At 49.9% G+C, this 26,091-nt stretch overlaps 1 protein-coding gene across 9 annotated transcripts in view; it reads right to left on the bottom strand.

The window, feature by feature from the left end:
• DISP3 (dispatched RND transporter family member 3) overlaps positions 1-26,091 on the bottom strand; it is a 142,284-nt gene that overhangs the window by 32,172 nt on the left and 84,021 nt on the right. For 2 of the 9 annotated variants that reach the window (XM_040533859.1, XM_040533857.1), the window contains exon 1: positions 9,478-9,765. The exons of 6 other annotated variants lie outside the window; for them this stretch is intronic. The gene's annotated coding sequence lies outside the window, so the exon portion shown is untranslated. Of the gene's footprint in view, positions 1-9,477; positions 9,766-11,635; positions 12,647-26,091 lie in introns of those variants that run through there. One more of the 9 variants, XM_040533860.1, reaches the window with a different exon arrangement.

The following is a 26,091-nucleotide window of genomic DNA, read 5'->3' as shown; positions in this document are numbered from 1 at the left end:
TGCTTCACTCTGATGGATCTAAAGGTCTTGCCTTTTTGCTGCTATAATTTACTGACATCAGCAAATGCCAAATTCACAACAGGAAGGCTGTAAGGACTGCCATCTGTGGTGGGAACACGGCAACACGGCATTTCAGTCAGACTTAGTTCTTCAGCAGGGCTTTCCACATAGCGGTATGAAAGATGGATGAGTCTTGCTGTAGTCTCCTCCATAAAAAAGAGGGAGCAGAAGACATACTTAGGTCATTCATGTACCTTCCCAGCTCCATGCACCAAGCTGAGCTTATCTGTGGTACAGCCTCTTTCTTCTGAGAATGCAAGGGCCTGGGTTTTGGGGACAATTCCCCCTGGCAGTCACTACAGCTGGAGGGGAGGAACTGCAAACCATGCTCTACTGTCACCCATGGAGAAACTACTGGAGGGACTCACAAAGTTGCTGGTAGGTAGTGAAAGTTGGAGCTCAACAGGTATACATCTTTCCTACTTTCCCCACTTCCATTTCCCTGAAATGTATGCAGCCAACTGCTCTCCTCCCATTGAAACCTGGTGCTTCTGAAACGAGATTAATTAGCACTGCTTTTTCATCTTCCCAGGATTCTGGAAGCAGAAATGTAAAACCCAAAGACTGTAAAAGTCGCAGGTGCCACAGCGGACGGTTCCAGAGCAGGACCTGGGTGAGTACGAGGTTTTTCAGGGCAGGGGGAAAACTTCCTGCGGGGAAGAGGAGGCTGCAGAGACGAGACAAGATGCCTCCGTGCCTGAGCAGCATGTCAGCAGGTCCCCTGCCAGTACAAGGACTTACAGCGTGCTGCCAGCTGCACCGACCATGCAGAAACTCACATTAAATGTTACCACAGCTCAGTGAGCACAGTCCTGCAGACCGTTAGCAGAGGAGGGGGCAGGCTCTCGGAATGAGCAAACAGGCTTTAATGACACATTAATCTCAGGGAGAGTCCAGGATGCTTCCTAATGCAGACAGCAGCCACAACAAAGAGCTGGTTCCTGTTAGTCCCTGAGCAATGGAGGGAAATACTGCTGCCAGCAGCTCCCAGCGAAGCTGTGCGTACAGGATACAGATACAGGCCACCAGGACAGAGCTGGCAGCGGCAGTGTCCCTTCTCTCTCCCCCCTTCTCCTCCCTCCCAGCACAGACCCCAAGGAGTGTGATTAAGTCTAGCACAGGCATTCAGAAAGAGGCAGACACCACCCTTGTCCCTTTGTGCCATCAGAAATTCAGAGAATATCAGCCGTGCAGGCTGCAGGAGCTCAGGAACTTGTGAAGGGCAATCATCCAGCCCAAAGGCTACCAAGGGATTGCCATCTGGCAAACGATCAGAGCATTTCAGGCAATGATTCCCAGTTCCTTACTGCCTCCCTCACTTCTCAGCCAGACGTTCACAAGCTGATATGTTACTTGTGCTAATTGCAGGAGCAAGTCCTGCAGTTAAAACACCGAGACAAAAATGCAGGAAGGATTTGTGTCTCGGCAATTGGCTTTTCTAGCTTTCCTGGGGCAAATCACATCACCTGCTTCAGAATGGCTCTCGTATCCCGCAGCCTGAGACACCCGATCTTCCATCCTTTCACAATATGCTTTGTCCCAAAGCCTCCTGGGATCCCCCTCCACAAACAACCATGGTCTGTTCTTGCCCAGGCACTTGGAAAATGCTTTCCAGAGGGACTCAGCTCCGCTGCCCCGTGCTGAAGTGGAACGGCCTCTGGCCCTTTGGAAACTGCCTCTGGCCCAGCTGGCTGAGTATGGGAGCAAACTTTCTGCAGTCGTCTCCCAGACGAGTCAGAGGCATGGAAATGCAAACACACCGGGGTGTGCAGCATAGCTGACTTGATGGGAATGTAGGCAGGTGGTGCATATGCAGGATGATTTGGCCTCATGTGTGCCAAGATTCGGATCCAGAAGGGATGATCTCCCCCACAACACATCACTGCATGCTACCGGAGAAATACAAGAAATAGCGAGAGGTCTGTAAAGGAAATGTCATCACAGTCTTAACTTAATCTCTCTCTGCTACTTACAGCATAGCTCCCTCTTACTGGAATTTAAATAGGGTCAATACTGTACCACTTACACAGAAACCTATGCTACGAACTCTGCAGTCACTGCAGGGCAACTCTCACCAAGGAACTGGTTCCATGTAGCAGATTTACAGGAATGAAGCTCCTTATTTTCAGTTTAAGCAGTGCCACAGGGGATGAAACATTTACTTGCTGATGAATCTTGTTCCTAGTTGTCATAGGACAGTGTTTTATAGCTCCCTATGACGCTGCAATGTTTCTACCATGCTCTGTGCACAAGAATATTGACATCAGTGACAGAAAAAAGAAAGGAACCAAAGAACCACAAGTGAGTTGCCCAGTTGCAACCTGTCCCAAAGAGCCCCACAGGAACCATCAGAGCTAAGATGTAAGGGTTAGGATGGGGAGGAGTGGCCTGGGAAATAAAAACTCAATTTTGACGTGGAAAAAAAATGGCTCTAAGCACATACATCAGTTTCTGAGGCACTCCGCTTGAAAGCACGCCTGTAGATTTGACACTCAGTGGAGTGCAAGGCACTGACAAATGCTCAGTGGGTCCTGCAAAACTGCAGTTTGCAGTGCCTGGGCCTTGAGCTTGGAAACTGCAACTGTTGGCAGGCTGCACTGGGAAGAGCAGCGTTCTGCATGGTTCGAGAACTAGCCCACGCTTTCCAGCAACATAGATTTAGCTTTCAAAACAAGCTGTTGTCTATGTTGTCCGGACTCACAACCCTCAGTTTAAATGGAGCCCACTGTTTTATTGAGTCACTTTCACGCTCTTGTGGGCCTGACCACCTTTCCATTTCAGCTCAGCCATAAAAATTGGCTTGGAGACGAAACTTGGCACGAGTTGTTAGTTGGAAAGCAAGTGGGAGGGTGTGCAGGGCTGGGAGGAGAGGCAGCAGAGGAAATGTGAGGACAGAGTGTGTGTCCAGGTTTGATTTACAGGCAGGAGGCAGGGCTGCTCTGGGCTTTTCTCAGACACAGTTAAAAAGCCCCTTGGGCTCTAATTCAAATCGGAGTTTGCAGCCCCATCTTCTTCGAGAATTCATTTGCCTTGTTAAAAAGAGGAACAAAAAGACAAATGATTCGATTCAGGGAATCAAGCGTGTTGCATGTTCAGCAGTACCCCAAGCAGTAGAGAGGATTAGGATTTCTATATATATTTTTAAATTGTCTCCACAGACCTTAATACTGCACTCAAAAGCAATTCATTCCCAGCTCCTGGGTATAAAACAGAGCCAAGAAACAAGTCAACATATAGCACATCCCCCTAGGAGCAAAGAGCACTTTGCATTTGCGTATGATTCCGGCTTCTATCAGAGACTGCATAAAGCCTTAGCAAACACCTATCAGATCCAATTCTCTCATTCCTCTAGGGAAATGGGTCAGATTATATGCAAGTTTACAAATGAATTAAGCAAGGTTCCACAATCTAGCTCCAGCTCTGCTGGAATTCAGCCATAAGTTTTGCTGACTTTGACAGAAGCTAAATACAGACCAGGCAAGTTACAACTAACATTGTTAAATAGCTCCTGGGTTTAGCTGCTGTTGGGGGAACAGCAATGGTCCTACAAGTCCAGCAAACACTGACACAAGCTGGGCACCCAGACACTGAGGCATCTGAAACCCAGTCATGTTTACTGCCATGACCTTCCAGATCTGCTCAAAGTCACAAGATCTGTGGCAGAGCAAAAATAGGACCCAATTCTTCCCAATCTCCTGCTATAATTACCAGATTCCCCAGCTCCTCCCATGCTCAGTAGGGAGGACTTCAGCAGAGTCCAACGCTGACACACGAACCTCCTTCTTCGCTGCTGCTCTGCAAACACAGATCTTTTAAGAACATGGGGAAGCAGGGGAACCAGGGCTGCTAGAATATATTTTTGTAGACAGACTGAAAGAAGCAACGTATTGGGCCAAATAATCCTGGAACTGAAAGTACAATTTAATGCATGGTATTATTACTATTTTTAAAAAATATATTGCTATGTATAGATGAATAATCAGAAACTCTGACTTGCTAGCCCAACATCAGCCAGCCAAGTGAGCTCAGAGTAAAACTCAAGATCTCCCAGCACGCTGTTTACTCTGTGTTCAAGTCAAAGAAATTCCTGCTGTGCAAAGTAAGAGTGGAATAAAACATGTGGCAGCAGCTGGCCCTGGAACCTACCGCAGCTCATCCATGCAGTCATCTGAGCAGGTAGATCCTGGGCTCATGCCCCCAGTAACAAATGCAAAGTGACTTCACTGACATGACTGCGTTCACACAGGGAGTGAGCTCACAGCACCGAGCCAGGCCCAGCAGCAATGACATCCGCACCCTGAGGTCCAGGCAGAAAATAAACGACTCTCACCTCTGACTCTCCCACATAAAGCAGCGGACAGACAGGAGAAGCAGCAGTTTAAAAACCAGACGTCTGTCAGGATGTCTTTCACCCCCCTCCAACCACACTGGCCTCTCCCCCTTCTGCACTATTTCTGCAACGTGCCTTCTATTCTGGAGGAGTCCTCCTCTATTAACAGAGCTTGGCAGAGATCGGGAACCGACTGTGCCAACTCGCAAGCCTGCTGCCTTAAGGCAGATGGCGGGGAAAGTATCCCAGCCTTGTTCCCCAAATCTCTTCTCCCAGCAAACAGAGAGAGCTCAAAACAGGAAAAAGGGCCGGGTGCTCAAGGCTGCAGCCATCTGTGAGCCCTGCTCCCAGCACAGGAGGCAGCCCCCGTCCGGGTGCCCTGCCTGCGGGGGGTTGCGTCCCCACAGACCTGCTGCACTGCCAGGGGCTGCGGCTGAGAACAAGAACACAGCCTGCCCGGGGGGTTCAGGCTTCCAGAGTTAAAGCAGGAAAGAGGAGATGCTCTGACTCTCTAAGGGAAGAAAAAAAATCAGTGATGCTACATCAAAAAACATCAGCATGGCTTATGAGAGGGGCAAAGCAAACCCCTCTGAGGCAGCAGGGGCCCCCAGGAAGGTGGCCTGCACTCAGCCCCTGGCAGGACAGGCACAAGTGGACCCTGAGGTGTGAAGTGCAGCCAGGTCTGGTGAAATCCAAGCACCTGGTTCGTGCAAAAGGAGGGCATCATCCCCAACCCAGAGCAACAAAAATTACACCTTTGCAACTTGCTTTGCCTAACTTTTTTTTTTTTGTTTGTTTAATCTGTATTTCCACCCGTTAATGGTGCGGCACTCCAGTTATTAATCTTTCCTGTTTTTCAACACTAGAAGAGTATGACTCAGAAGCAGCGCTGAGATCTCAAAACTTCTCTCCTGGTGCTGCAGAGGACAGCTAATGACAGCGTGATCGGCAGTAGGGTCAGAAATACTGTTCTACCGGGTGCTAATCCAGGCAGGTGTTATAGCTGGCACTCGATGCTCACTGCCAAGCAGTAGGACAACTTAAACTCACAGTTTACCACGAGCCGAAATATATTGTGGACTGGGGTCAGTGGAAACTCTCTTGCTGACTGCACCTACAGCTGGACGAAGCACTTAACTCTTACACTGTCTCCTCCACACTCCTGAATTATTCATTAAGGGCCAGACACTGCAATCCATACCCACACTGCGCTTAATCTGTCCTTTAAATTGACTTGCATTAGTCTGAGTCACAGGCACCACAGCACTGTAGTCGTTAAACAATCTCACTGAATGCAGCATAGCTATTCACAAAATCTGGTCCTCCTCTGCAACAGAAAAGGAGGCAGGATCCAGCCCGTACAAAAGCCAGCAGTGAGGCTAGACCTCAGAGAACATCCACCCTGGTAAAGCTGCATCGGGATGAATGAACTCGAGTAAATCTGTGTGAAATCAATCATTTAAAGAGATAGCCTGTTCTGTGGTATCACAGGGGAGACGTAAGGGAGCGCTAGAAACTAATATTTCATCGTTCAGCTTCATCACAAGGCCTGGAAACACATTACGCTGCCCCTGGCCACACATCCACGGAGCTGGATGGCAGCTCGCACACACCTCGGTGCATGGGGAACGGGGAGGTGAGTGGAAGGAGGAAGGCAAAGGACACATCCCACTCTTCACTGGCACCAAAAGCCCTAACAGCAAGCGGCCTGCTCATCACTGAGGATATAACAAGTGCCCACGCACCCCAGCAGCTCCCTCCTGTGCCAGCCTTGCACCTCCCAGCACCAAGGCTCCCAGACCATGTCGCTGGCTGGATCCTGAAATCACCCGAGGCTACAGAAACAGACAGCAGATAAAGTCACGTCGCAGGAGAGCCAATTACCGAGTACCTTTCACCACTGAGCCTAAATCTATAGTTGGATACTTTTCACAAACAATGGCTAAAAAAAAAAGACAAGCCAATCAGGTAAGTGAAAAGAGAAATTTGTCCACGACACGGAGGAATAAAATGGGGGCTGATTTTTTGAAATGAATTAATCTGTTCAGTCCTCATTTATGTCAGTGCTTGATAAGATTAGAGGATTAAACCAACTGAATGCTAAACGCTCCGTGCTAAAGAGAGCCTTGCCAGGATTTACTGCATGTTGGTATGCACGGAGATCACGGCAACATCACCCAGAGTCCCTGGGACTCACAGCAGGACCTGCTCAAACTTCAGAAATAAAAATCACAGCTTATCCAGATTTTCCATATGCTGTCAGGGTATGAACTCTGATCCCTCTCCAGTTTCAGTCAAGCTTACTTACTAAGTACTCGTACCCAACAGGCAAGTCTTGTATAAGCAGCACTTATCTCAGAGCACTGGCATCACAAGAGGATTTCAGATGTGCTGTGGTTTTTTTTGGATTCAAAATGGTAACACTGTACTCGTATCCTCCTGCAGTGCCATACAAAATGCACACATCCTACCACGCTCCTAAGCTCTACAGTTACATACACGTACCCGCATATCCCTGCTGCCCCCACAAACTCCTGCACAATACAGCATGTTAAAAACACTTCTCGCTGACAGTTCAGGAATGACAGATACAGAAGTGTTCAAAGTTATCTTGTAGCAGAATCACTTTTTCTTTCCATCTGACAAAGGTATTTGTGATGTTTAATTCATTACCGCTTAAAAAGCACAAGATCTGGGGAGGAGAAGCCATGGAAACATGGGGTATTTTGAGAAATTTTGGCACCTGGCAAAGGCATTCTCCCCAAACACCTGAAAACTAACAGATGTCACCAGTTTGAAGACCCTCATTTCTGTGTCCCCCAGAACACACAGGGGAACAGTCAGATATTGTCACTCTGCCTATAACAGAGCCTTACTCCACTGCTGTACAGACAGAAGGCATAACAAGGGCACTTGTCAGCAGAGATAAGACCACCAGAATACTGCCAGTGAGGTAAAACTAGATAGACCAGCCTTTAGTTTATTTATTTATTTAACCCAAGGATGAATTTGGCCCTGTACTTTGCAGAAACTGAGTCATAAACTTCACCCCAGTGGATGGCTGGAACGATGCTGATGCTCCTTCCCCAATGCCAGGCTGGTTCTCCCACACCGTGCTGCTACACACTGCTCTGGGCCAGCTGTCCTTGAGCTTTTCCCCACGTGTGTAAGGGTAAAACAGTCACAAACACTGATGGTGAGTTTCCCCTTGAATCACTTCCTATTAAATGGGCATTCTCCCCTCCTAGCAGAGTATTTTCCACATGAGAATATAGCAGTTTTTCAAAGGGGCAGCAGGAAGAAAAGGGGGATGTATCTTTTTATCACATTAAGCATTTTCTTTCCATTTTGGTTGTCTTTTTCACTAGCTCATGTCTGTTTTATTTCAGGCTCAGGGCCTCATCAAACTACAAGGCTCCAAAGGGGTAAAGAGACTGACTTGATGATTCTAACCTCTGAAGATGCATCCAACGTGATAAAAGAAGTGTAGCTATTGAAACGTCTCCCTTCAATACAGTTATTGTGTTGCTAGGTTTCCATCTAGACACACAGCTGAAGAGAGCAATCAAAGGGAGCTGATGCTGTGGATAATATCTTTATCAACACTTCATAAGGTTGTTGGAGAGGGAGAGGGGTCCCCTGAGCAAAGTTTTACTGGTGAGAATAGAAAACTAGTTTCAAAAGCTCGCCCAAATTTTCAAGGGAAAATTGTTCTAAAAAACCCCCGAGCTTTTTGGGTAGCGGCCTTGATGTCTATGCATGCATAGCTTCGTGGGCACAGAGTCTGTGTGTTTATTCTGTCATTTGAATTGCAACAGTACTTCTCTTCCAGTACCCAGCTCCTCAGCCCACTTAACTGGAGGCTTGTCTTGTGCCACAAAAGCGGGCATGCATCGGCCCCGTTTTAAAAGAACTTGCTTGCATATTACATTAAATCTTAACAGACTCAGCACAACTGTCAAAATGCTATCCTAATAATTGCATAAGCTCAGGTTGCTAACCAGCACACTGCTGTGCCTGTGCACAAAACAAAAGTGTAAGCAACACAGGATGCGGAGGCACCGCAGGTGCAACGTCCTGTGCCTGCCTGAGGGACCTGGAGCTTCCACCTTTATTCCTCTGTCCCCGAGGTTTCCAGTAACACTCAGATCCCAGCGGTTCCCACCCTGTCCAAGTGCCTGAAGTGGTTTCAGATCTGTCCGCAGGGGCACCATGCCCTACTCGTTCGGCTGGCCATCACATAGCTGAGTAGGAAGGAACGTGGTTGCTTTTTCTCTGGGACCTTTTCTGCTGGTGTCTTTGGAGAGCACCTGGAACAAGAAGGGCCCTGGGCTGGGCTGCAGTGGGGGCCGTTGCCAAGCTGTGCAGTGCCCCTGCTAAGTGACCTGGGGTTTTTAGGTAAGAGAAGCCAATTTCTACACAAGCCAGCATGAAACGGAAAGGTTACCCTACATGTGCGAGGTACACAATTCCCTACACATCTTCTGCAAAAAGCTTTGACACCAGCTATTGTGAGGGATGGGATGTGGGCTGGATCCGCTAACACCCCCGAGCAGGGAGGACGCCTCCGCTGGCTCTGCTCCTCCGCAGGGACTCAGGCCAACCCTCCCCAGAGCCGGGGACACAAAGCTGCTCAGTTCTGGCGCCCAACTTTTCCCCCAGGAGAACAACCCCGCTGCAGGCACGGCTCAATCAGCTCATTATAGAGGCAGCCTCCCCGGGAAGCGCTCTCCTTTGTGCATATTCATGAACTCTCCAGAGCTTCCAGGGAGAGTTGGCTAAACACACAACCGAGGCATTTATCCGTTGTATTTGCAGGGAAAAAAAAAAAAAGTGCGTGTGGGTTAAAATAAAGAAGTAAACTGAGGAAAGGAGCGGGGGGGGGCGGGGAGTGGAGCGAGTGTAAGCAGCGCCCCGGGACCGGCCCTACCCGGGGGGCACCGCACGGGCAGAGAGGGGATGGATGGGCAGCGGGAGGGGGCTCTGCCCCCGGTCCCCTCGGTCCCCCCCCGGTCCTCTTGGCCCCCCCCCGGTCCACCCGGTCCCCCCCCGGTCCCCCCGGCCGCCCAGCGGGGCTCAGCACTCACCTCCGCCCGGGGGAGGGGGGGCGGCAGCAGCCGGGGGCTCGCAGCGATGCCGGGGAGGGACCGCGGGGCCGGGTGGCCGCCCTGCAGCACCGCGCCCGTCCGGCTGTCCGTCCGGCTGTCCGTCCGGCTGTCCGTCCGTCCGTCCGCCAGCCGCCTTCCCCGACCCCGCAGCCCTCACCCCGCCGCCTTTCCTCGCCGCTCCGCCGTAGCCCCCCCCCCCCCCCGGGGGGCGAGGGGCGGCCGCCGGCCCCCGCGGCTGCGGAGCGGAACCGGAGCGGAACCGGAGCGGTGCCGGAGCGGAGCCGGAGCGGTGCCGGAGCTCCCCTCCCGCTGCCGCCGCCGTCGTTGTCGCCCCTGCGGGCTGCGGGCGGCGCTGCGGCCGCGCTATAAAACCCGGCCCCGGGCCCGGCCCCCGCCCGCCCCGGCCCCGGTACGGCGCCGCCGCGGCCTCCGGAGGGAGCGGGGTTGCGGGGCCCGGCGGTACCCCGGGGGTGAGGGGCGTCCCGGCGGGGGGCAGCGGGACGGACCGCCCGGGTCCCTGCGGCAGGAACGGCCCCGAAGCGGTGCGGGAGGTGCCGAGCCGGGAGCGGTGCTGCTGGGGCAGGTGGCGGCCGGCTGGGTGCTCCGGGTGGGGAGCATCGGGGTGCGCCGTGCTGGGCCGTGCGGGGCTGCGATCCTCAGCTAAAGGAGGCGTTCAATGGGAGGCGGCAGGGCTATCCGCCGGCTGCTGGGGAAACTCCTCTATATTCGTGCTTGGCCCTAATTAAGGTATTAAGAGGTATTCTGCACAGCCGGACCTCTAACGGGACTACAGACCTCGGCTTCCCGAAGAGTCCTCGATAAAAACATCCCCGACTACGGGGGCTTCGCTTTGTGTTGACAGGAGGTCTCTAATGACTGCTGGAAGCTGCGGTCTGGCATTTATTTATCGCGCGCTCTTTGTGACTCACTCTGGTTTTGGAGGCAAGAGGAGAACAGCCGAGTCTCTGCTCCCCCGTCCTCGCCCTGCCCGCCCGACTGACCTGTTGTTACCGCAGCGTGGACTCCTGCAAGCGTTGGGTTATGTCGGTAAATTGCCGCCCAACCACCTGATGGGAACGGCTTTTAATCAGGCTGCATTACAGGGGTGACCTAAGGGCGCTTTGCCCAATTCTCTTGCTTATTATTTGAGTGTTGACGGTGCCTAGGAAAAATATCCCCCCCCTCCGGTTTTTAGACAGATTTGTCAATTAAATAACAAATAGGGGATAGCACAGCAAAAAAGGCCTGTCACCTGCGTCTGTCTCCAGGCAGGCGGCTGGTGCCAGAGGCATTGTGTTCCTTCTGATGCATCACCCGAAGTGAGCAGGAAGCCAGGCAGACAAAGGCGGACCATCATCTTCCTTGTAGGGCTCCAAGGAATACAAATTTAATGAGGCTCCTGAAGTAAAATTGCATTCCACCAGCTTAGTGCATTTCTGCCAATGCTGGGGGTTTCTGCGGAGAAGGTGATGGTGAGGGGTTAGCAGTTTTGTTGGAAACCGCAAGTGTACAGTAAAGGCAAAAATGGCTTTTACTAACTTTGGCAGCGATGTGAGTGGAGCCCACGCCAATGTGAGGGACAGCGCTCCATCAATCACACGGCAGAGCCAGCAAGCAGCAGGGAGTTATCAGTCGGTGCTGCATGCGAGCGCACAGACAATAACACCGTTCTCGGCAGCGCTCCGACAGCCCTCCAGGCACAGACAGGCGCAGGCGTGAGCGCACCTCTGCTCCCTGCTCTCCTCGTCGCACGAGCACGCGCTGCACGAAGTCCTGCAATGCCCACATGGGCTAGCAGGCACAACGGTGCTGGCACACCTCACAGATGATCCGTACCACTCTCCTCTCCGCACACAGAAGTACGCTGACTTGACAGCTTTAGTTTTCAGAACTTGTTCATGATTTTCCAACAGCATGAACGCACACGGCACCTTCCTCCGCCACACTCATGCCACAGAGCTATGCTAGCCCTTAGTTGGACTAGAGGTTTCTTGTGCTATGGTAGCACCTACATGAAAAGCATGCCTTTCCCTGTCAGTACACAGACACTCAGAACGCCAGCCGTCTGTTAAATATCCCTCCAGGAACACACAGAAGTCCGCACAACACTCGGAAAGCCCCGTACTGGAGCACTCACCTGGATGGGATGGGGCTGAGTGGAGAGTCACAAGTCCCACCCTATGGCACCTTCTGTGATTTCGGTCTCTTCTTGTTCTGCATTGGCAGGAAATAAAAGGTTTCAAATATTTGGAGATGGGAGATGGTACCAGATGGTGCGTGTTTTAGCAAAAAGTGGAAATTCTCATAGCTGGTTTTACGCTTCCATCCCTGCCCCTCTGTGCTCAGAGAGCATCAGCCTCTAACCACGATCATTTCCCTTCCTCAGGCCTCACAAACGTGTTCAACAAAATGGTATGTGTTGCCAAAATGAAAAAGTGGTTCATTACTGGTTGACATCAGCAACGCCGAATGTGTTTTACTCAGAGCCACGTTAGAACCGTACATGAGCAGCAATATCAGTGCACATAAACACAACCTGTACCAAACTGCAGCTACATTTCTTGTTCATGCCCGTACAAAATGGTTTCACAGCTCTGTTACAGCCTTCGCTAACAATACAAATGCGTATACAAAGAATTAGCATAATTTGTGGCTTGCAGTAACCCCGCCATGTGCACAGGCAAACACCTAGCGCGCAGACGGATGCACATCCTCATTAACCACGCGGGGACACCAACACACATGTGGCACCGGGAGGCATTAGTACTGCTCTGCAGCCTGCCTGAGCAAGCTGTGCGTTCACAACCACCGGGGCACGTGCGCAAAGGCAGACGGTCACAGGCAGGCAGGAAAAGGATTGCTGCTGGACCTAACGGCATTCCTGGCTAATGAAAACCTTTCGGAGTTGGGAAGCTGAGGGAAAACATCTTCCCCTCTATTCCCGCTCTCTAACCTTCTCATATCCTCAGCACAACCGCCTTCCACGCCAACATCAGACACCATCGGCCATTCCGCATGCTTGTATTTATGGCCCCTCTTTGAAATTCTGACTGCTCATCTATGCAGAATAAAACTACCCAGGCAATCTTGCCTGTTCAGGTGCTCATTACTAAAGCGTTAAATAATGCCAGGCAGGCTCTCTCAGGCCTTGTAAATTTTATCTGGGGGACTTTCAGCGTCCACAAGGTCTATTACTGTCTGATTGCCTGAAAGGCTTCCTGGTTTGCACCAAACAGCACACCATACAGAGGGGCTGTGTAACTGAACTCCTATTAGGCACCACTGCTGGCTTGGGAACTGGGCTCGGAGAGGTGAAATGTGTGTGTGAGTGCAGGCAGAGGCTGCCAGCACATCCCTGGAGCTTACACAGGGCTGCCAGTGCTTGCATAAATGGATGCGCGTGCCTGGCTGGCAGGGGGAAGTGTCAGGATCCCAGGGTGTGCGTGAGGGAGTGGGAGCAGGGACAAGATGAGGGCTGGGATCTGTGGGGCTGGGCTCACCCCATAAATGTCACTGCACATCAAGCGCTTAGGGGTGAGCGGGGTTTAAGGTGGCAAAGCTGGGAACAGCATCAGCCCGCTGAGTTCAGACCTACCCCACTGGAGCAGCGTTCTCCATGTGCCTGCTTTACATTTGAGTTCAGGCCAGGGCTCAAAGCAAGGCTGTTTGACTACATCAGTAAGCTTAATAAAGTGGGGAGGAAATAAGGAAGAAACCCAGAAAGAAAGGGCAATAGCCCCCAAAGTCAGAGAGGTTCTGCTCCATCAGTTGCCAGCTGTGTCCCGGGAGAATCTGCGGGTCCGTCCCTCACCCCGCAGCTCCTGGGGGCAGTCCCTAAAGGACGCTCAGCAGCAGGTAAAGCATGTTTTCAAAGGAAATGACTGGGGAAAATGCTCCGTAGGAGATATCCCTCACACTGCAGCCCTTTTGAAGTGCTGCCGTTTGTTTCCTAGTGCCTTCCTGTCAGGAACTCAGACCTTTCTTCCTCCCCTTTCCCATCCCAGTCGTCCTGCTCAATGCACCATTAGGGAAAGCGATGTTTCCTGCCTGTCCCCAAAGCTAACGGAGCCGCATCACCAACTGTTTCTGTGGGCCATGTATTTATAAACCTCAGCCCTGACCTGAGCGAGCAAAACAGCTTCTGGTTGCCACCGAGTCGGGCCCGAATTCAAACTGCCAGCCGCTTATTTCTTCCTCAGGCAACACCAGCGCTCAGAATTATGCTAAATGTTTCCCAGATGCAGAAACAATCCCTTCCCCAAAGAGCGCAGCGGCGAAGGCACGCGGCCAGCCAGCCCCCTCTTTTATTGGATACCATTTCTCATGCATTTCACGAGAGCCAGATGGCACCATCTGAACAGCAGTGAGCCGGGAAGCCTTCAGCCGCGGCAGCGGAAGGGAAGCGTGCCCCGGCCCCATGCACAGCAGCACGGCGCTGGAGCCAGCCCTGGCTCGGGCAGGGAGCGCAGCTGCAGGCTGGCTCTGCCCGACGGGCTCGGGGTGCAGCTCAGCGCGGGAGGGTGAGGTTTTTCTGCAGCCGAGCAGCAGCAGGAATTCGCACGTGCAGACCTAAATTGCCGCTGCTGACAGGTGCAGCCCTGCAGCTTCGGGGGCAGGATGTTGCCCCAGTTCGGAAGGTCTCTGGGGAAGGAAGGCTCGGCTGCAGATTGCACACAAAAAAAGAAAGAGAAGTAAAGAGAGGCGAAGCGTATTCTGCAACCCCACTGAGCGTGGGGCATTTTCCTTGCAATTAAGTGAAGTTAATGGTTTTATGGAAGTTATTTGTTTAAAAGGCCTTCGCTGCTCTGTTTAATGGAGTTTCACCAGCACTCCCCAAAGGCTCGCAGACTGCATTAGGATCCCCGAGCTCGCATCCTAACCAAACAAGTCTTCTCACCCTGACATCTCTACCCTGCGTGTACGGAGTGTAGGAGTATCAGGGCTGCCGTGCCTCCTGTTCTCACCTTTCCACTGGAGTCTCGAAGCCCCAGGACATCCTGAATATTCATGATATAAACATTAGCAATAAGTATCGTACAATTTGGACAAAAATATATTTTAGGCAGAAGAACCGGGAGAGAACAACTGAGAGAGAATCTTTACTCTTGAGCTCTGGGAACTACTGAATAGCATTTTCCTGAGCTGTAACTGGTGGTTTTAAAATGCAAATCAGTCTTGGGTTTTGAGAGACATTGTAAAAAAAAAAAAGGCCCATGCAGCAAAGCTTTATTGTCTTGTAATGAATGCGGGATTAGCCGAGCTGCTTCGTGCCAGTGAATGCACAGTGGATGCAGGTCAGGGACTCGAGAAGTCCTGAGGCTTGTCCCCAGCCAGCTCTGCCACTGACTCACTATGCAACCTTGAACATGACATCCTTTCCCTTATTTCAGCGTCCTCATCAGAGGACGTAGGGAAGGGGAGAGGGATGAGGCCATTTCTATGCCTCCTGGTGACGTTATACATTACAGGTCACTCCGAGGTGGAAGCCAGCAGAACAAATGCAGCAGCTGCCTCCCTGCAGGGACCAATGAATCAGCGTAGTGTTGCCTTGTTCTTAACGGTCTTCCTCTCACGAATGCTGCTCCACTTTTCCTATTCCTATTCCTATTCCTATTCCTATTCCTATTCCTATTCCTATTCCTATTCCTATTCCTATTCCTATCCCTGTTCCTGTTCCTGTTCCTATTCCTATTCCTATTCCTTGAGCCCCAGAGTATGCAAAAAGCCCTCCACAATTGTTCTCTTCTTCTTCATATCCACCTGTAGAGCATCAAATACCATTTTATCTGCCCCTTAGTTAGAGCTGTTCCTAAACAGACTCTACCATACAAATCATAGTAGGAGTTGAGCACAGAAAGGGAGACGTAATGTGAACTCTTACTATAGATAGATTTTCTTCAAATTATTAATGATATACACAAAAATAATAGTCTATACAGAGGCAGGATGGTCTGAGGCTCATTGCAGTCAGAGGACCCCTCTATTCCCGTTGTTGCTCTGCCATTGAATCCCTCTGGGACCTTGAAAAAGTCACTCTGGCTCTCTCTGCTTTGGCTTTCCTTTAGCCTTTTGCTCCCTTCCCTACAGCCTGGTGGTGGGAGAGGTTTGGGGTGCCATTTATTTGTTCACTGCTGCCTCTCCTGATCAGCTGCCTTCATCACTCTCAGCCCCCAGTGTTTGTGAACTCTCAGCCCTAAAGGGTAAACTGGTGTTTTCTCAACGTGCCCCTTCAGAGCTGCCCTCTGCCACCCGCAGTCTGCAGGTGCCTGCTCCCCCTGCGCTCAGCCGTGCTCTGCCCTGGGTGCAGCACCGAGGGAAGGCTGCTGAATCTGGCATTTAGAAACTTCACTTCATTCTACAAGGTCACCTCAAAGAGGCCAAAAATCACAGCCAGCTCGCGCTAGCCTTCACTTATGACTCACCAGAGAGAATATTAACTGGTGAGGAGAGGCAAAGAGCGCCGTGTTCCACTGCCAGTCCCCCGAGTCCCCTGACACCACGGAGGGAGTGCTGTTAGCTGAGCTCTTCAACCGCTTTTCGCTGACAGAAATGCCCTGGCAGCTGCCTGACCTTCGTGTAGCACCACTTGCAGGTCCCCTCAGCCGCTGTGTCACTGACAGAAGTCACGCAAAGCCTTCTGTGTCCTGACGCATTTCAGAAACGAGCTGAAGGCAAACTCCTGCAGGAGGAACGCGCCACGGGAGCAGCAGTCACACCAGGGAAAAGTCAGGGCATTCTGGTAATAAAAAGCCAATATTTTCAAATCCAGATGCCCAAAGGTAGGTTTTCAAATCCATATTTAAACACCTAAGCATCAGGCCTGCAGCTCCCATCACCTGTAACAGAATTTCTGAGTGCTCAAAGCTTTTCAAACCTGGCCGTTTGTTTCCAAATACCTAAATGGGAATAAAGAGCTTCTCAAGAAATGTTTTACTGTGCCAGCAAAAAAATTCAGCTCTTCAGAGGAAACACAAATCTTTACGAAGCACTGTCTGGAACCCAAAATATATTAGTTTAAGCTGAAATATTTGGGGTTTCAGATATTACTTTCTGATGTAATAAAAATAAAATATGCTTAAGCAAAGCACTTTCTTACTCCTTTCCCACCAGCTTTGCAGTGGGGACAATCAGAGGGTTCTGTGTAGTGGTAGAGGCTGTATAAAAATGCTTCTGAGAATCAGGTGGAAGAACTGCCCAGTTCAGGAAGCCAGAACAGAAAAAGAGTCAGAAAAAGCAAGACAAGAAACCAAATTAAACCATTCACATGCTGAAATAAGGATGCATACCCACTGCCGCTTTGGAAATGTTACCAATCTCTTTGGCTACTGGAGAACCAGGAGAGCCTGCAAAGGTGACTGTGGGTAAGAAATTACCAGAAAGTAAAAATTCCTATAAAACAGAAAAAATTCCCAGAAAAAAAAAAAAAAAGTGCTAGGTCAGAAAATTCCTGGAAAACAAAACATTCCTAGGAAGGTTCTAGGTCAGAAATTCCTAGCAAGGAAAATGATTTCTGAAAAGCAGTGACTTTCTCTCCTGGTGTAAATCACCATAAGCAGCATGTGGGAAATGTTCCAGCTCACATGTACAAACCCTGGGCACATTCTGGCCTAATGATTAATGCAAGAGAAGATGACACTCCAATTCCACACATTTGTATCAGGTATTTTTCCTGTTAATGTCACTTCTCTGGAAAAAAAATAAAATAGAAGTGTGTGTGGGGAAACACAGGCCGGATTCATAGCTGCTGTAAATCAATCCCGTTCCATTCTGACCTCAGAGAGGTAGGCCAGTTCCTAGCAATGGAGCATATGGCTGAATATGCAAACACCCAGTGGTAGGGGGTTCTGTACGGTAACCGCTTGGCAAATAAATCTTTTGTCCCCACTTTAAAATAGTACACGTAGCTATCTCAGCATTGGCTATTTATACATTGGGAAGCTAAGCAGCTAAGTGTTTCTTTCATCTCCGGACCCTTGCACCTAGCATTCTGCATCCTGCCTTAGATGCTGTACCAGAAATAAAAGCTTGTGCTGTTTTCACATCCCAAGCAAACAGGGAGCACAATTGAAACCCTCCACCTATTCGCAGCGATGCTTTGTATGTTGCTTCATGCAGGTGTTTCCCTTTGAACATCAGCCAGCTTGAGCTGCTGGTGTGGGGGAAAGGCTGCTCCACCCCACGGGTGAGGAAGCCAATGCTTGTGCTGGTTCTCTCCCAGGGACCATGAAAATGCCTGGTACAGGGGCCATGGACGTGTCTGAGCATCTCAGCCCAGGCAGAGGGGAGATGTGGCTTGGTTTCTGCCTGAGAGGGTGGCTTCAGGCTCTGGCAGGGCAGCTCTGCCTGTTGCAGTGGCTCAGGGCCTTTTGCTAGAGCCTGTCCCACCAGTGTCAGTGGGTTTGGGTCCATATGGCTGGCTGTGAACTGGGGCCGCAGCAGTGTGGGGACAGACCCGGCCGTGCTGCCTCCAGGGTGGACAGAGCGACTGCTGGCCAAAGGTAGGGCACGTGGCTGTAAATGGGAACTCAAACCATCACTGCAGGACAGTCCCCGGTCTCTGAAAATGGAAAAAGTGTCCTTTGGGAGGTGAAGCTGGGGGAATATATTTTGTAGTTGCTTTCGGTGGCATGCCCCTATTTCCAAACACAGTGTTATTAGTGTAAAGGTAAAGTGAGAAGTCCAAGCAGGCAGACAGACAGACAAAACAGAGCTACAGGAAAAAGCTGAACTGTAGATAAACCCAGACTGGTGGATTGATAAAATATTCTTAGGCAAGAAACAGACAGCATGAAAAACAGGAAGATGGAGAGAGAGATTTAGAATTGAACTTAATACTTCTGTGATTTATTTGCATTAAGCTCAGGCAGTGTGTGTGGCTTGGGTTTTACTTGTTTATTTTGCTTCTCAGACTGCCTTAGGTGCTGGCAGAGAATTATTCTGTCAAAGTTGCAGTCCATGGGAGGTTTTGGAAATTTATTGTCCCCGAGGAAAAATGAGGAGAGTTTCATAAAATCCTGTCCAAGTTTTGCAAATTCTGAAACTCAAAAGAGAAGGAGTTACATAGGAAGTTGTCTAGATCTCCTCCCTGTAAGTGAGAGCCCAGCTTTGCCTCCTCACAGCCAGAAGACCAAAAACCTTCTTACTGTGCTTCGCTTGAGGACATTCTGCAAATTATGGACATTTTGTCCAGCCAGCCTTCCCACAACAGATGGCAAAGCAGCGACAATGGCCAGAACTGGTGGGTGGCGGGGATGTTTACTTTAATAAGGCCCAGAGATTAAAGTTCTACCAGTGCCCATCAGCAGTCTGTTACATTCATTCATTTATAATTATTTCCCATTTTTCCCTGCAGTTACATTTTAGAATTGTCATTACTTGGATCCCTACAACTATCCAATGTAACTGACATGACTCTGCCCCTGAACTGGGCATCCAGAATCCCTCCCGGGATCCTCTTTGTAATCCAAGCCCTGGCACCAATCTGTGGGACACGGAATCCATCGCAGCCCTCAGAGGTAGGACTGTGGTCTTGCAGAACCTCTTCTGTTTGGTCTGGCTGTCCAGAAGAGCAGGAAGGAAAGTGAAAAAGCAAGGGAATTTGTGGGTACAGGAGGGAGTACAGCCAAAAGAGAACAAGAGTGAAGGAGAGAAGTGAGGGGATTAAAAATGGTGCAGCAGAAGAGGATAGCTAGAGCACAGCACCAGCCCCCATAATCCCTGCTGAAGAATTTGTGCAAGATGGATAGAAAAGTTGCAGAGGGAGAAATATCTTATGTCTAGCATGAAACTCTGGGGAAAAATTTAGGATGGGAAAAGGAGAAAGTTAAAGTAGGAATAGGAGACAGAAAGCCACTGAAGCTGTGCACTTAAAAACCCAGCAAGCCCAGGTGTACAAACGCCAGAGACAGGGGCAGGGAGAGGTGGCTAATGGAGGTGCTTATTCAAAAACCATAAGAAACCAGCTGCTCCCAGACCCAATGTGAGCCATGCTGCCTGCAGAGTCTCGGCTTGGAACATCATCCATTTCCTGGGCGCTCCGGCACCAGGGAGCCACACTCTCCCAGGTGCTGTTTGCTTTTGATGAATGCTGCTGTGACACATGCAGCATTAAACCCAGCAAAGTGACCCTTATTAGATTCTGAAAACCAGGGTCCATCACCACTCAGATTATTTATAAAACCGTCTGACTTGAGAACAATAGCAGCCTTCCCCCGGGCATGCAGGAGGCATCGCTGACACCAGCACGAGTCCTCCCACATGCACTGTCTGCATCTACTCCAGGCCCTGCAACAGAGAGCAAACTGAGGAGCTGCCACATCCCCTTCCTACAATTTTTGGTATTTCCTCTCAAGGAGACTTGGTTTTAGTGGCAATGGGCTTCAGGAAGTCGTACACCACCACCAGTCATCCAGCTGGGAGGAGACCCCTGCGGGTGGGACACAATGGAGTCTCATTAAGCTTTTGACTTATGGAATCACCACAAGAAGGGTCTGCATGTAGCCAGGCCACAGGAGAGGGATGTGTTTTGTTTCACTCTGTGCTCTACCAAAGGGGCTTCTTATCCAGCTCCTGTTTCCTGGGAGAGGCAAGAAGGTGAGGAATGAGAGCTCTCCTTCACCGTGACTCAAAACGGAGCCAAGGGCTGGCAGGCAGGCTGAGGGTCACTGTCTCCTGCCATGGCTGTGATCTACGACCACTCTTCGCTGCTGTTTGAGGTGCGAATGGTGCCAGGCCAGCTGTGACCTTCTCTGCCCCTGAGCCCGGAACCCCCGAGTGCTCCCTGTCTCCAAGCAGCTTTTGCGGAGTCTCACTCTGTGCTCCTGTAATGAGCTGCACAGCACGATATGGAATTAGCAGAATCTAAGTTATTAATTGTCTACAACAATTAGCCAGGACGCCTGGGCCTTCAGGCACCTTGGTTACGTGTGGGAGCCAATTACAGTCTCATACATATTCATGCCAATTCATCCACTAGCTGAGAGCTGCTTCCCCGGCTCTCTCCACATCTCCTTTACTCCAGCTCACATCCAGCCCACCTGGAGCCAGGAAGGAACAGTAGTTTCCTTTCCTTTCACGTTTCACCGAAATCAAATATTTGCTGTGGCTATAATTGATGTAATGGAAATGCAGAAGTAGCACATTTGGCAAACAAGAACAGAAATGGCCCCGGTCAAACCTTGCTCATGCCTTGCAAGAGGAGATGGGGAGATGTTGCTGGACCCCTCACTCGCTCTGTCAGCATACCACAATATCCCATCCAGCCCAGCTCAAGGAGAGATACCTCTCACAGTCAGCAACAACCGTAACCCCACCTGAGACCACAGCTTCCAAAATCCCAGCCCTCATGGTGCAGGTCAGTGTGTTGCCAGTGAATCTGATGGTGTTAGACCAATTTATGCCCAGCGAGGACCTCGACCGCAAGTGCTGAGTGAGACACTGGGCTGCTTATCAGCTGGTTTCTCTCTTTGTAAGTTTCTTCATAGTTTATCTGGTATTTTATGTTTCATGGAGAGGAAGCTCTAGAAACACAGCCTTCATCACCAACCCCATTCTCAAGGCCTGTGAGGACCATGCTCTCCCCAGCGCGGGCTCAGCTCAGCCTGTTCTGTGTACTGCAAGCAGACAGCAGCACGGTCCCCAGCCCGGCCATCAGCCTTGGGGAAGGAGTGTAGCATGGAAAGCACTGCTGCTTCTCTCCTTCGGGGACAGGCAGCTCGAGAAAATAGCTTGAGAGGTTCCAGAGGGAGAATTTCCAAAGTTTCTAAAGAATTCACTGATCTAAATTTTTTCAAGGAAAAAAAACAAGACGCTTCCCTGCCACACCAGAAGTTGCTATGTGAGGGCTCACCTTGTTTCATACTCTAGTGCAGCACCAGGTAAGGCACGTAATCCTGGCTCCCTAGTGAAAACATGGGTATGCGAATGCTTCACTGCTGCCGAGAGCTTGCTCTGAGGTTCTATGTGTAAATATCCATGTGCTCTGCTCCTAGGAATACGGTGACCCCGTGAATGTACCACTGAAATTTCGCTTTACCCCAGCAAGAGCTGGAGCCAGTCCAGGTGAGTGCACGGGGCTGCAAGTGAGCTCCCCAGGAGTCTGCTGAGCGCCTTGGTCAGACCAGGTCAGCGCCTGCCCAAGCAGGGACACGTCTCCTGAGAGCCCATTGATCCACCAGAGTGCCCATTTAATATCTCTTTCACAGTAGCTATCCAGGAGCTAAAATATTAAATCTATAACCTACTCTCCAGATTTATTGTGCTGAAGGTCGTTATGACTTTTGTGGGCTTTAGAGTGCAAAAATAATGTTAGAAACACACGTTATTTATCTGACACACTACGGTGACTCCTCTTCAGCCACCGCTGTCTGCCGTGGAAATAAATCCCTGCTCTGTGTTTAGGAACCAATGCTATTTCTGTCACACAGGAGCCCAGCTGAAGCTTTTGAAAGAATCTGATTTTAATATTGCTAATGGTTGCTTTTTTATTTTTGTGCACCCAAACAACTTTCTGAAGGGGCCTGACTGATTTTGCCTCTCCAGTCATTTTCAGTCATCTTCTTCTCAGGCTGGCAAGAGGCAGGTCACACTTTTCAAAAGTGACTTGTGACTTGGGCTGCTTCACTTCCATTACGGCCAGCACCTCAGTAAAAATCAATAACAAATTAAACCACGTAAGCAGTGCGACCAGTGGAAGAGTGGCTGCAGGCTGTGAGAGGGAAAGGGCTTGTATTTTTTAAAATTAAAGAGAAATGGAAAGAAGATAACTTTGGGGCTTCATCAGAAGCAGCCATGCTGGCAAGGAACTAGTATATACAGAATGCACTTTAGCCTCCTGCATCATCCTTAGCTTGTGACTAGGACACAGCACTGGCCACTGCTGGGAAGTGAGACACTGGTGTAGTACACTACAGGACTTGGCTGTCCCCATTACTCCTACTTTATGCCATCTAACACCAACCTGAAGGAAGTTCCTTCTGACTTATGCTGGCACGGGATCACAGCCGGGTTCCTCGTTCTGAGGAAGGGCAAAAGGGAAGGCGCCACAGCCGTCTGCTTGATTCTCTCGCAAACACCTCCCGCTCCTCTTGGTCTATGGGGAGCAAACCTTGCTGCTTTTAATTGGTAAACCCGTGAGCTCCCCTAGAGCAGTGGGAGAGACAGCACATGCAGATTGTAGGTTTCTCCGTGTGCTTTTCAGTGTCTGTTTCATTTCCCTACAAACCCCCCTGTACAGCAACAGAGTGATTCAAACTGCCTGCACTAAGGTCCAAGCTCTACTGATCTGTGTCTCAAATTAGTGGCTGATTTCACACAGAGGTTCCCAACATGTTGTGATCTATAGCTGGTAAACGTACACATTTTATCTCTCAACAACTTAATTTAACCTCTCAGCTATCTGCTGCTTTCTTTCTTCCCCCTTGTCTGCTTCCTTATTCGTAATTTTTCCCTTTTTATTGTGGGGATTCTGCCTGTTAGGGGAACTTCACAGAAGGAAAATAAACAGATCAGTATTCGATGTTATGCTTTCTGTTTAGAAGTTTGTTTCTCTTTCTTCTTCTATTGCATCAATATTAACATGTTGATTCATAAGCAAAATGAATAAAGTCTATAAATACAATTTTTCTTCTTTTTAAATCATGAAGCTCAAAGTTATGGTTCCCACAGCAACTGTAACTCAACCTCTATGTGCACATACATTAGAGGCAAGGAAATTATCACCCAAGGCAGCAATTGAATATGCGTGAGGGGATTATGTTACTGACAGTGGAAGGACTGCAAAAGGTTGAAATCCCAGCAATGTAAAACGTTTCAGCTCTGTCTGTGACAAGATGTCAAAAAAAATAAAAAAAGGAAGAAAAGAAAAGATCTCAGAAATCTTGATCTTTATGGACTTAAATGGGATTCAACTTTGCAGCATGCAGAATTGCTTGACTGAGCTGATATTACCTTTACTGTTGAACCCCACTGGCCTTAAAGATGCTAAGGCATTCCAGAGCCGAAGATGGTGCCACTGAGCCTACATGTGTGCCTCTCCCCATTACATGGAGCCAGTGGGGTGACCCCGAACCACACACAGTCAGAGGGTCTACCAGAACCCTCCACGTACCAGACCACAAAGCTACAAGAGTCGTTAGAGGATCTGCTGCATTCACACAACACCTGTCATCCTTCCCCTGTTCCAAGCCTATATGTTGCCCTTCTTTTCAGCTGCTTTCTGGGAGAGGCAAAATTCTGGCTTCTCAGAAAGGATTGGAGCCCCCAGGGACACAGATGAAAGGCTGGCAGCCTCTACGGACGAGAGGTCTGAGCCCTTCCAGCTCTTCTGTACTGTGGCTGCCAAGGCAGCCAGTCACTGAAGGGAAGTGTTTTAAGCATAAATGGAATCCCAGGGGATTTTGGCTAAGTTATTCCAATTATTTGTACAATAAGATGAAAGAGGGACGTCTTCCCGTTTCATGAAGGCTTTAGCAAATAGAGTCCACCAGGTGCTGATGCTCCTTTGTGAGGCCTGAGAGCTGAGAACTAATTAGTCCTAAATTATACCCCTGACAAAGACACAGCAAGGAAGCAGAGAAGACGTACACATGCCAAACCACTACAATGTCCTTTCAAACGGCAGATCAAACAGGCACTACCACTTCAGAGGGCCAAAGATGCCTCAAGCAACCGGTTGGTATTTACATTAAACAGCGAGGAGAAAGGCAGAGGAGGGTGGAAGAAAGAAAACACAAAAAGAGCTGGCAGGAGTGGCTGTCCTGAATCCTCCCTCTGCCTTTCCCATAGGGAAAGGGTTTCCCTTACATTCAGGCCTTTGGGATCTACACAGCTGCTCTCAGCACCATTTGCTGTCATTTTCCATTGGATGTACTTTTAACAGGCTTCACAGCCAGCCCTTTTAAATAAACATGAAGGCAGCAGCTCAGCAGAGTGCAGCTGGAGTTTGCAGAGCACGCCGTTTGATGCGTTGCGTGATGCAGCAGATTGCGTGTGATCCTACAATTAAAGGACATATCACAGTCCAGCCCAGGAAGATTAACACAACTTCTGCTTTCATGCTTTCTGACCACGCAGAGCAGCGCTGGGTGCTCCTTTCGCTCCTGCACATCCTTCTCTACCACCAGTGCTGCAGAGAGGAGGGTCTGCTCCTGCCCCACTCCAAGCCCTCAGGAGGGAAGAAGTTACCCACAGCCTGCTGCAGGGCACAGAGGCAGCCTGGGCCCTTTGGCAGCCAGTCAGTGGCATGCACAGAGCCAGTGCCAACCAAAGAAATGCCTGGGAGGAGACACAGCCACAGTGCTTTAACCAAAGCGATTTCACACTGAGAGTGTCCTGCAAACAGTCCTCAGTGCTCCACTTTCATGCCTTTATATGATGAATGCTGTGCAGTGTATGCTTTATGTTTCCCTCTGAAGTATGTGTACTTGTCCTTTTCCAGAGGCACAGTCCAGGATCTGACATACCATCACTCTGTTACCCCCTGGCAATCCCACAGCTAGACTAGTACACTTCCTCTGCTTGTAGCGGGGTGGCTCTATCTTTGTACCGGCATGACAGACACCACCTTCAGCTCACAAGAGCGGTGACAGCCCAAAAAGAAGTCCTAAAGCTTATCTTAGAGCACAGAGCATCCGGAAGTCTAAAATCAACCCTTTGTCCCACTAATTCCATTCTGCAATGAGGCAGTTCAGGAAATGCCGAAGCTGTGTCACAGCTGGGCCCAGTTTTGGCTGGAGGAATCCCACAGCAGTCCCTGGAGCAGCACCCAGCTGGCTGGGGAGCAGAGCTGGGCCCAGGGATCAGCTGAAAACCCCACACTTCCCTGCCCAGCAGCCCCTCTCCCCTTTCTTCCTTTTCTTAGAATCACAGAATCATTAAGGTTGGAAAAGATCTCCAAGACCATCTGGTCCAACCATCTCCCTACCACCCGTGTCACCCACTAAACCATGTCTAATTCAGGAGCAGAGATGTGGTGCTTAGTGCAAGTACTCAGAGGCAGCACAACTGGCTCCTGCATCCATTGGCAACGCCTAAAGCACAGTGCCAGAGTTTCTGTGGGTTGCTGGCACCTAATGATGCAGAAAGGCATGGAGCAAGAGCCCCATGAGCAGCCACAGAGCTGAGCCACCTCTTCCTTTTCACCATCATACACCCAAACAGCTTGGGTGCTTTGAACACTTTGCTCTCTGCGCTTCTCTTTCTATAGCTGCCTCCGTACCTTTGAACTTTTGTCCCAGCCCAGAGCCAGCCAGGAATGCTATAGATTTCCTCACTGGAGGGTAGCTATTAAGTTACTTAAAAGTATTATCAAAATCTGTGAGCTGTAAGATTGGAAGAAGCCCTTTGCTAGCCCTCCCCTTCAGGATTTAACTAACCCGTCTCAGCACAGCTCCATTCTCCCTCCTGGCAAGTACCTCATCCCTGGGAGAAGCCAGTTAAACACAAGTTGCTAAATCCCCTCAACTGTCCTGTCTTGTCCTAGCCATTCCCCTGATGTAAAGCAAAGCCCCCAGGGCTGAATGCCACTGTGGCATGAATCATGTTTATCATAACAAGAAACAAAGAAGGAAGAGAACAAAGGAAAAAGGAAAGAGG

Source organism: Cygnus olor, chromosome 21 (assembly GCF_009769625.2).
Source record: "Cygnus olor isolate bCygOlo1 chromosome 21, bCygOlo1.pri.v2, whole genome shotgun sequence".
In the NCBI taxonomy this organism is placed as follows: domain Eukaryota; kingdom Metazoa; phylum Chordata; class Aves; order Anseriformes; family Anatidae; genus Cygnus; species Cygnus olor.
The sequence above is the reverse complement of the archived record's forward strand: the minus strand, read 5'-3'. Positions and strand labels throughout refer to the sequence as shown.